This window comes from Saccopteryx bilineata, chromosome 10 (assembly GCF_036850765.1).
Source record: "Saccopteryx bilineata isolate mSacBil1 chromosome 10, mSacBil1_pri_phased_curated, whole genome shotgun sequence".
Taxonomy (NCBI): domain Eukaryota; kingdom Metazoa; phylum Chordata; class Mammalia; order Chiroptera; family Emballonuridae; genus Saccopteryx; species Saccopteryx bilineata.
Genome location: NC_089499.1, coordinates 65602161 through 65613862, shown reverse-complemented (window position 1 = coordinate 65613862; position 11702 = coordinate 65602161). Strand labels below are relative to the sequence as shown.

Genomic DNA, 11702 nt, shown 5'->3' with positions numbered 1-11702 from the left:
ATTAATTGCTGCCATTAACACTTGTGGTTTCAACACACTTACCTAGGTATTTATTCATGAATCCTGCCTCCCTCTGTCCCCGCAATGCATAGAACAACAGGAGTGGCACCCACATTCCTGCTGTGTGGAATTTCAACAGGATTGAACTTTTTTGAGAATAAATACAAGGTATATAAAAAACCTCCACCCAACAATAACACATCCAGGGATTTGTCCTAAAACAGCAGTAAGATTAAGTTTGCAAATCTGTCTGGTCAAGATGCTTGCAATGCATATATTGGCAAACGGTAATAACCTTGAGGGATAATTATAAAGGATCAATACAAAAAGTATAGTCCAGCAACTATCTACAATAATGCAAATCCTTTATAATGCAATTGATGAATGAGCTCTGGTCCACAGTCTGGCTGTCAGAAGTGAGCTGAGGACATTTCCTTGTGTGTTGGGGAGGGGTTTGGAGGAGTAGAGGTCAGGTGATAGACTGTGGATCTGTTTTAGGAAGAAGAGAGATGGATATGGACCAAACTTTCTAGATGAGCTTGTGAAATGAATGTCACCTAACTGGAAGATTCCTGGAATTGCCATCACTGGAAGTCCTGGCATAACACAGCCGCCAGGTTTGTCCCCCATTGTTATCTAAGCTGCAGTGGCCAAACACCATCAACAGGTGTCAAACAGAAGTGGAACTGGCCAGGGCTTTTAGTTGAACCCCCAGAAGTTCTGCCCTGTGAGTTATAACTATACACTCTGGTGTGAATTTGGCTAGAACCTTTCATCTCCTCATGGCTCCATTTTCTCATCTGCAAAATGGAAATAAGAACAGGACTCACTGTATAGGCTTAATACCTAGAATGCATGAAGAAGCACCGTGGCCCATTTGTAAGCACTGTTTATTATTGTTATCGGTACTAGAAGTTATCTATGAGGTTTTTTTCCCCTTCTTACTATGCAAAGTTAGGATTCCAAAATAACAGCTGCAGCTGCACTGTGTTACCATCTTTCTATACATTCATATGTAGCAATCTTAATGATACATCATAGGCCCAGGCCGGTTTACTCAGCAGTAGTGCATCAGCTGATGTGTTGAAGTCCTGGGTTTGATTCCTGGCCAGGACATATAGGAGAAGCGCCCATCTGCTTCTCCACCCTTCCCCTTCTCCTTTCTCTCTTCCCCTCCTGCAGCCAAGGCTCCATTGGAGCAAAGTTGGCCCAAGTGCTGAGGATGGCTCCATGACCTGACCTCAGGTGCTAGAATGGCTCTGGTTGCAATGGAACAATGCCTCAGATAGACAGAGCATCGCCCCCTAGCAGGCTTGCCAGGTGGGTACCGGTCGGGTGCATGTGGGAGTCTATCTGCCTCCCCACTTCTCACTTCAGAAAAATACACACACAAAAAAAAGAAGAAAAGAAAAGATACATCACAGTGAATAATTTGACATTATTTAACTCTTTGTACAGGAAGATGTGGAATACTTCAAACTCAAGTCAAATAGTGATCTTATACTTCAAATTTTTGCAGCAAAGTCATTCACAAATTAAAAAATAACAACCCCAGCATCTTGTTTGTATGTATCAATTCACAAGATAAATATTTAACAGAAATATGGCTTCAGTTGTCCTCTCTGATGGTAACTGCTGGATTCTAGTCTGTTTCTATATCAATGTGCTTTATTTTCCCCCAAAGCTGACTAATGAACAGAACTGTCAGAAGCCCACTGCTCAGGATCTAGCGAGCAGCACGTTAACAGTTTCACATAAATATAAAACCATATTCACTGCAGCTAGGGAAATAACTGTGTAACACACCGAAACTTCAAATACTCAGTTGCTATCCACAGAGAATAATCCTGAGTGATAAATAAAATTAGCAAAGTAATTGACACTCTCTTAACATAGAAATTGGCCCTGCATCACCCCAGCTGTCAAAAAAAAAAAAAAAAAAAAAAAAAAAAAAAAGATAACACAGAGAACAAAGGCCTTTGTGCCTAAAACATGTTCTATTTTAAAGAGCCCACAAAATTTTATATCTGAAGTTGTAGGGGGAAAGGCATATTTATGTAATTTGAGGATATTTACAGTCCCTACATTGCACAAAATCACACGCTCTTCAATTTAGACTCTACTCAAAGTGGGGGGAATCCAGAATTTTAAACTTTAAGACCCAAGATTCTTTTAAATGTCATTTCATTCATATTCTTCACATCTCCAGGGGCTGTTCTGTTCCAATTTTACAGTTTATTCATTCCATGAAAATGCATCAAGTCATTGCTGGCAGTGCTGGGAGGTGGAGTCCAGGGACAGAACTTCCAGGCTCCAGCAGCCAGCTCCAGAGCCAGCCCCGCGGCTGGGGGCTCCCCGGCCACTGTGCTCAGCAGAAGCACTGCCATGTGTTTTCAGTTGTAAGCCTCAATGATAATTACTGGCTCATACCCTGTAATTGTAGCAATGCAGTTTTATCTCTCTGTTTCATGCTAATGAATACACTGAAGATTCAGAAAATACAAAATTGGGAACCGTAGTAATAAAGGAGGAGATACAATTGTTCAAAGTTGTTGATTCTCCCTATTTCTCCACCTTCTAATACTTCTCTCTCAACTCCTCAGCCATGTGAAGGGTGAGACGATGTGCAGAAGTTGTGAAGCCTTCTCAAATTACACCCACGATGCTGGCATGGTAAGGCTCCACGCTCAAAGTAAATGTCACCTGTGACATGGGTCCCAGTGGTTCCCTGAAGACCCTGTCATAATCTTCTGAAGAGGAAGCAGCCAGACCTTGTTACCAGTTCTGTCTAATCCACTCACACCAGTGACCACAACCAAGCTAGGGCTTGGACAATTGAAGGGTAAGAGAAAAACACTGTTGTGTAATCCAGGAAAGAAATTAGATGGGGACTCCCTTGATTTCTTTTCTCTCTGGCCTCTATTCTTTTTTGATAAATTAAAAAAAGTAATTCAGAAATATTCACTTTTACCCTATCATTTCCATGGGTGGAGTGGGGACCACTTGACTTTGGGGTTGGCAATGTAACTTGCTTTGGCTAGTGGGATGGTAAGCAGTATGGCATAACCAAAGGCTCAAAAAGCATTTGTGAGACCAGGCATGTTGTCCCGTGCTTCTGACACTGCCCAGACCAGCTCAGCAGTCCTACGAGGAGGATAAGTGACAGTAGAGTTTACCCACCCACCCAGCCTCAGCCTCAGTCCTCTAACCCAAAGCCATCCTGTGAACAGCCACATGAGCAAAACAGACACCTTTTAAAAAGAGCCACTGAAACTTTGTAGTGACTTGTTACTTGGCAATAGCTACTGATACAATTTATCTTTGACTATACTGCTCCCGCTTTCTCCTGCTCCTGTCTTAGGGGAAAACACATTCCTTCTGCCTTTCAAAGTCCATAAAGCACATTGAAACACAACACAAAATATTTATTTACTGACTGAACAGAAACCCCCAAATCTGAAGTCTGGATTTGCCCAGTACTTTGATCCATCATGTCCTTCTCTCACTTGTAGCTCTAATATCTGCTTCCTTACTCTTATCTGTGTCCTGAGTCCCTTTTTCTCAGCCTCTGGGACAGGTTCTTCCATTTTCTCTTCCTCATCCATTTTCCCACCCTATCCGTCATATTTTTCAAAAGCTGGAAAGGCACAAGGGAAAGAAGAATGCGGCAAGGTCATGAAGGACATGTTAAAGACCACTCCAAGAAGAATGAAATAGTCAAGTGTGGCAGATACTGCCACGTGGCTCAGTAACCAAGGGCCACTTCACAGAACCCCACAGCTTTAGCACATCTGTTATCTCACCCATCTTCCATTCAATGTTTACTTTGACTCTTACCATCCCAAAGTTGTATGAGAGTCTCCAACTCTCTTCCTTGAAGGTGGGCAAGCTGCAGGCAGAACACAACAAATATGATCTATGCCCTTGCAGAGCTAATAAACTAATCTAGATGCAGAAAAGTGCCTGGCCTGTGGTGGCGCAGTGGACAAAGAAAGCATTGACACAGAGGTCACCGGTTTGAAACCCTGGGCTTGCATATACGACAAGCAACCGATGAACAAGTAAAGTGAAGCAACTATGAGTTGATACTTCTTGCTCTGTCCCCACCCCCACACCCAAAAATAAATAAATAAAATCTTTAGAGACAGAAAAGTAAGCAATAATGACAACACAGTGCATTGATGGTAGAGACTATTGGTACAACAAAGAGATTCAGAACTCAGACCAAGAAAAGTTCAGGGAGAAATGTGTAGGCTGAGGTATAGGCTGAGGCCGGGGTAGGGATGGGAGGGGAGGGATTAGCCAAACACAGAAGTTCACGTGCAAAGGCCAAAGAGGAAAGAGCATGGTGTTTTGGGAGAATTGCATGGAGTATGAGAATGAGGCATGAAAGGTGAGGTTTATTAAGTAAATGAGTGGTGAGAAACACAAGTCAAAAAGAAGAAAATCCTAATCTAACATTTTCTTTAATATTGCCATTTGAGAATTAAACCATATAGCAGACAACAACTTGATAAATGAGTTAAACTCAGCTCAGAAAACATTTATTGAGTACTTAGAATATGTCAAATGTGTTAAGTGTCCATGGTGGATGGGTCTGCAAACCTGGTGGTTCTTAATCTTGAGAAACTCATAAGGGCAAGTGATATTTGTATGACCATCGAAGACTGTGCTTTGGCACGTGACTATTATTAAAAATGAGGCACAAATGAAGTGGAATTTTAATGTGGACCGAGTATGATGGTTTGTTTCTGAACATTGTCTCAGTCTCTCTCTTTCTCTTACACACACACACACACACACACACACACACACAGTTTAGTAAAAGTCAGTTTACTAAAGTTTATCTTTGTATTGTTACTTTGTAATACTTGTCTTTTTCCATAGGAACAACTACAAACCTACTTTTGCTAACCTCACATGTAAATACTAAATATATATACCTAAAGTGTTTTAAAGACTGGAGTGTGGGCCTCATCAGGAACTTTGGTCTGCAGAGAGCGGGAGGTCCTCCACCCCACAGGGGCCCACTCCCCACTGCAGATCCCGCGTACTCTACAGAGCTTGCTGTTTGCTGTTTTCATTCTCTGTGCATTTTCTGTTCAGTGTGGTGGTCAGGAGCCAATATGACTTTGGAGACCTGGAAATGGGACTAGTGTAAACTGAGGTGCACTGTAAGTGTAAAACACAAAACTGATTTCAGGGACTTAGTGTAAAACAGAATGCAACATCTCATGATGATTTTATGTTGACTACACATTAATATATGTTGCATATTTTGAGTTATGTAAAATATATAACTAATATGAATTTCATCTGTTTCTTTTTGCTTTTTAAAATATGGTTCTTGGGAAACTAAGTTATATATATGGCTCCAGTTGTGGCTTCACTTGTACATTCAGTTATATTATAACGCTTGATTTAAAAATGTGAATTTGTTCCAGTGTGGTTGATACACTGAGGAACGGTTTGTGTCTGCTTATGTCTGCAGGGAACACTAGGTGAACCAGAAAAGGACACCCACCCACACTGAGCTGTGGGGGAACACATAAAATGTTCAGATGCGCCTCCTCCCTCCACTTCACAGAAGCTCATAAGCAGCAACCCACTGGCAAGTAAATGTCAGGACTTTTCCAAGGTTAAGTGCAATATTTATTATAAGATTTACATATTCTCAATCATGTAATATATGCAAAAGCGGGCTACTGTTTTTAATAGGTTTCTACCTTTTATGTGTGTTACTGGCAGTTTTTGAGTGTTATGCCCCTAACCCCACTTTCTCTGTAAGCCCTGCAGCTTTTATTGTGAGATCTTGCTCATGGTGTTTTTCAGCAAAGCTTATGGCTATTGGACAGTGTTGTGCTACCGAGCCTTACTTTCCAAAGCAAATTCTAGCATATCAGTCCTTCTCTCAGCCACCTACTTAATAGTGTGCTGGACTTTCCTTTAAAACAACCTTTAAAAAACCCAAAGCAATATTTCTACCATACTGTAGGGCCAAACAGCACATAACCTATCTATGTGTGGCTAATGATTACTTTGATTTAATAACATTACTGCTAATATCATACAAACTGCAAACAACTGTTGTGGTTTTATGAGCAGTGCTAGGGGAAGTGCTGCTTCGAGAAATATGTGTTTTATGGACAGTGTGACTATGCAGGAGGCTCTTTAAAAATCTCAGGGGCCACAATTACTATGATGTCACTGGAAAAGCGCTGGTGCCTGGGATTCCTACTTCTGACAGATGGCACTTCATTTTTTTCATAAGCCAGGCTTTATCCCATGCTGTCAGAATAGGCCCTGGGGGCTTGCTTGGAAAACCAGCATAGAATATGGACTCACTTAAACATAGACACTTCCTTAAAAGCTTTTTGTTCAATGTGAATGTAAGTCATTTTCATTACTCAGTTTCTTTATTTATTAAGAATGATAAACCAAAGTACTTGAAAATAATTTCAGTGGTGATGAACTGTGGCACTCAATCAATGGGGGGCACCACAGTCAATTACCCTTTCACTATATTATGGTCCTTGGCAATCAGTTGGGATCAATACTCTCAATCTCAATTGATAGCAAATGATTTTCTAAAGTGGGCTGTCATAACGTACAGGCCAGTCCAGCAGGTCCTGAGCTGTCCCCTGCACTGCCACGTGGGCCACCGATGTGCTGTGGCTTCCTGGCCTCGAACTGTCAGCACGAGCAGCTGCGACGGCGACTGGCCGGTCAGCCCAAGCTCACACTCAGCACGAGCAGCTGCGACGGCGACTGGCCGGTCAGCCCAAGCGCACACTCAGCAGGAGCAGCTGCGACCGCGACTGGCCGGTCAGCCCACGCGCACACTCAGCACGAGCAGCTGCGACGGCGACTGGCCGGTCAGCCCACGCGCACACTCAGCACAAGCAGCTGCGACGGCGACTGGCCGGTCAGCCCACGCGCACACTCAGCACGAGCAGCTGCGACCGCGACTGGCCGGTCAGCCCACGCGCACACTCAGCATGAGCAGCTGCGACCGCGACTGGCCGGTCAGCCCAAGCGCACACTCAGCACGAGCAGCTGCGACGGCGACTGGCCGGTCAGCCCACGCGCACACTCAGCACGAGCAGCTGCGACGGCGACTGGCCGGTCAGCCCACGCGCACACTCAGCACGAGCAGCTGCAATGGTGACTGGCCGGTCAGCCCAAGCTCACACTCAGCACGAGCAGCTGCGATGGCGACTGGCCGGTCAGCCCAAGCGCACACTCAGCACGAGCAGCTGCGATGGCGACTGGCCGGTCAGCCCACGCGCACACTCAGCACGAGCAGCTGCGATGGCGACTGGCCGGTCAGCCCACGCGCACACTCAGCACGAGCAGCTGCGACGGCGACTGGCCGGTCAGCCCAAGCGCACACTCAGCACGAGCAGCTGCGACCGCGACTGGCCGGTCAGCCCAAGCGCACACTCAGCACGAGCAGCTGCGACGGAGACTGGCCGATCAGCCCAAGCGCACACTCAGCACGAGCAGCTGCGACCGCGACTGGCCGGTCAGCCCACGCGCACACTCAGCACGAGCAGCTGCGACGGCGACTGGCCGGTCAGCCCAAGCGCACACTCAGCACGAGCAGCTGCGACGGCGACTGGCCGGTCAGCCCAAGCGCACACTCAGCACGAGCAGCTGCGACGGCGACTGGCCGATCAGCCCAAGCGCACACTCAGCACGAGCAGCTGCGACCGCGACTGGCCGGTCAGCCCACGCGCACACTCAGCACGAGCAGCTGCGATGGCGACTGGCCGGTCAGCCCACGCGCACACTCAGCACGAGCAGCTGCGACGGCGACTGGCCGGTCAGCCCAAGCGCACACTCAGCACGAGCAGCTGCGACGGCGACTGGCCGGTCAGCCCAAGCGCACACTCAGCACGAGCAGCTGCGACCGCGACTGGCCGGTCAGCCCACGCGCACACTCAGCACGAGCAGCTGCGACAGCGACTGGCCGGTCAGCCCAAGCGCACACTCAGCACGAGCAGCTGCGACGGCGACTGGCCGGTCAGCCCAAGCGCACACTCAGCACGAGCAGCTGCGACGGCGACTGGCCGGTCAGCCCAAGCGCACACTCAGCACGAGCAGCTGCGACGGCGACTGGCCGGTCAGCCCACGCGCACACTCAGCACGAGCAGCTGCGACGGCGACTGGCCGATCAGCCCAAGCGCACACTCAGCACGAGCAGCTGCGACGGCGACTGGCCGATCAGCCCAAGCGCACACTCAGCACGAGCAGCTGCGACGGCGACTGGCCGGTCAGCCCAAGCGCACACTCAGCACGAGCAGCTGCGACGGCGACTGGCCGGTCAGCCCAAGCGCACACTCAGCACGAGCAGCTGCGACGGCGACTGGCCGGTCAGCCCAAGCGCACACTCAGCACGAGCAGCTGCGACCGCGACTGGCCGGTCAGCCCAAGCGCACACTCAGCACGAGCAGCTGCGACCGCGACTGGCCGGTCAGCCCAAGCGCACACTCAGCACGAGCAGCTGCGACCGCGACTGGCCGGTCAGCCCACGCGCACACTCAGCACGAGCAGCTGCGATGGCGACTGGCCGGTCAGCCCACGCGCACACTCAGCACGAGCAGCTGCGATGGCGACTGGCCGGTCAGCCCAAGCGCACACTCAGCACGAGCAGCTGCGACGGCGACTGGCCGGTCAGCCCAAGCGCACACTCAGCAGCACAGCTGGGTCTCCCTGCAGCCCACCTCTGTCTTCTTAAAATGTAGCTGCCGGAAACCACCCCAAATATAAAACTTGGTGAAATGAACTAATTGAGCAAAAGGAGGATCTGAAAGGTAAATCATACAAAACTGAACAATCATAAACGGGGAGAACTAGAACCCAGTAGGTAGCACATATTCTAAGTGTGCTTTTTAAAAAGGAGGGTTGGGGAGAGACCCTGAGACACACTCTGGAGAAAGGCTGAGTTAAGTCATCCCGACATGTCTTCTTGGGGAGGCAGAAAGACCTGCCCGGCAAGTGCTGTCCTCCCAGTCCTGCTGTTCACAAGCTGGGGGCCTAGGTAACACAGCACCTCCTCACCGCTGCAGAGTGGGTCCCTACACACGATATGGGCGGAGTAGAGTAGATTGGTGGTTTCCAGGCTACATTCCCAGGGGTACTTTGCACTTCAGAGAAAGGGGCAAAAGGGTTGAGAAGAGAGGGAAGGAATAGGCTCAGGGGAAGGCCAAGGAGCCTCAGTCCAGGTAAACAAGGGCCCTCTACCTGGTTAGCTTTGTTCTGTACATTCAACTTTAGGTAAAGTTTTGTTTGAAGGAGCACCCTGATTAGTGTGCAATGCAAGAGTCTGGACACTAGAGTCGAACTGCCTGGGTGCACATCCCAGCTTCCACTGTGTAGCTGGGTGGCGTTGGCAAGTTACCTAAGCTCTCTGGACTTCAGTTTTCACAAATAAAATATTGAAAACTACCAACTCTAATGGAATGTTATGAAGACTAAATAGTAGTACACTCAGAGCAGTACACTTACAGTACACTCAGAGCAGCGCACTTACAGTACACTCGGAGCAGCGCACTTATAGTACACTCAGGACAGTGCCCTTATAGTACACTCGGAGCAGGGCACTTATAGTACACTCAGGGCAGCGCACTTACAGTACACTCGGAGCAGCGCACTTACAGTACACTCGGAGCAGGGCACTTACAGTACACTCGGGGCAGCGCACTTACAGTACACTCGGGGCAGCGCACTTACAGTACACTCGGGGCAGGGCACTTACAGTACACTCGGGGCAGCGCACTTACAGTACACTCAGAGCAGCGCACTTACAGTACACTCGGGGCAGCGCACTTACAGTACACTCGGGGCAGGGCACTTACAGTACACTCGGGGCAGCGCACTTACAGTACACTCAGAGCAGCGCACTTACAGTACACTCAGGGCAGCGCACTTACAGTACACTCGGGGCAGCGCACTTACAGTATACTCGGGGCAGCGCACTTACAGTACACTCGGAGCAGCACACTTACAGTACACTCGGAGCAGCACACTTACAGTACACTCGGACCAGCGCACTTACAGTACACTCAGGGCAGCGCACTTACAGTACACTCGGAGCAGCGCACTTACAGTACACTCGGACCAGCGCACTTACAGTACACTCGGGGCAGCGCACTTACAGTACACTCAGGGCAGCGCACTTACAGTACACTCGGAGCAGCGCACTTACAGTACACTCGGACCAGCGCACTTACAGTACACTCAGAGCAGCGCACTTACAGTACACTCGGGGCAGCGCACTTACAGTACACTCAGAGCAGCGCACTTACAGTACACTCAGGGCAGCGCACTTACAGTACACTCGGACCAGCGCACTTACAGTACACTCGGGGCAGCGCACTTACAGTACACTCGGGGCAGCGCACTTACAGTACACTCAGAGCAGCGCACTTACAGTACACTCGGGGCAGCGCACTTACAGTACACTCGGGGCAGCGCACTTACAGTATACTCGGGGCAGCGCACTTACAGTACACTCGGAGCAGCACACTTACAGTACACTCGGAGCAGCACACTTACAGTACACTCGGACCAGCGCACTTACAGTACACTCAGGGCAGCGCACTTACAGTACACTCGGAGCAGCGCACTTACAGTACACTCGGGGCAGCGCACTTACAGTACACTCAGGGCAGCGCACTTACAGTACACTCAGGGCAGCGCACTTACAGTACACTCGGGGCAGCGCACTTACAGTACACTCGGAGCAGCGCACTTACAGTACACTCGGGGCAGCGTACTTACAGTACACTCAGGGCAGCACACTTACAGTACACTCAGAGCAGCGCACTTACAGTACACTCGGGGCAGCGCACTTACAGTACACTCAGGGCAGCGCACTTACAGTACACTCGGGGCAGCGCACTTACAGTACACTCGGGGCAGCACACTTACAGTACACTCGGGGCAGCACACTTACAGTACACTCGGAGCAGCACACTTACAGTACACTCGGAGCAGTGCCAGCATGTGGCAAGTACTATATAAGGTTTAAGTAAATAAAGTTGTGTGCTGCTCTTTAAAACATTTTTAAATTGTAGCTCTAAACTTTTTAGAGCATATGTCCTTATCAGAAAAGAAATTCTGAAAATGCACTTCTCATGTGTGACAACTTTGAGCATACCTGTACTTTGTTCAATATACTTTGTGTTTTAAGGTGTGCAAACAACTCTGCAATGGACGTGAAGTGGGTGAAGTCAGGCCCTTGATTCTTCTCACCCGTCTTGGGCTCAGAGTGCTCAGTGACTGAACTTGTCTCAGATCTGCAGTGGAAGCCGCTGAGCAAGCCCTGTGCTCTTGATGTGATGCTCTGAGTATTCCCAAACATGATGTGAGCACTTACCTAATGTGCCCTAGGGACGGGAAAAAATACAAGATGAGGTGTTATATGTTCCTAAAACAACAACTCGTACATGTTGGGAGAAGTTAATACTAAAAACCTGGCTCAAACCTCACACTCCAGGATCCCGACAGAGGGTCCATGCCAGAGGGCGAATCGCACAGGAAAGGGAGAGCCACCAAAGGCAGAGTGGCCTTCTTTGCCATCAGCACCCGGGACGGGCAGGAAAGGCTCGCCTGTCTCCCCTGCCCTGCTTCTCTCGTGGGAATCTCAGGCCAGGAGTCCAGGTGTTCATGAGCCACGTCCAAGGCCATTTCCTTTA

The 11702-nt window shown here is 48.9% G+C and overlaps 1 long non-coding RNA gene across 1 annotated transcript; it reads left to right on the top strand.

Moving 5' to 3' along the window:
* The first annotated feature begins 521 nt into the window (after positions 1 to 521).
* On the top strand, positions 522 to 2836 carry LOC136314648 (uncharacterized). Its single transcript, XR_010727346.1, has 3 exons — positions 522 to 617; positions 1183 to 1320; positions 2604 to 2836. It is a non-coding gene; the product is annotated as an uncharacterized lncRNA (long non-coding RNA).
* The last annotated feature ends 8866 nt before the right edge of the window (positions 2837 to 11702 follow it).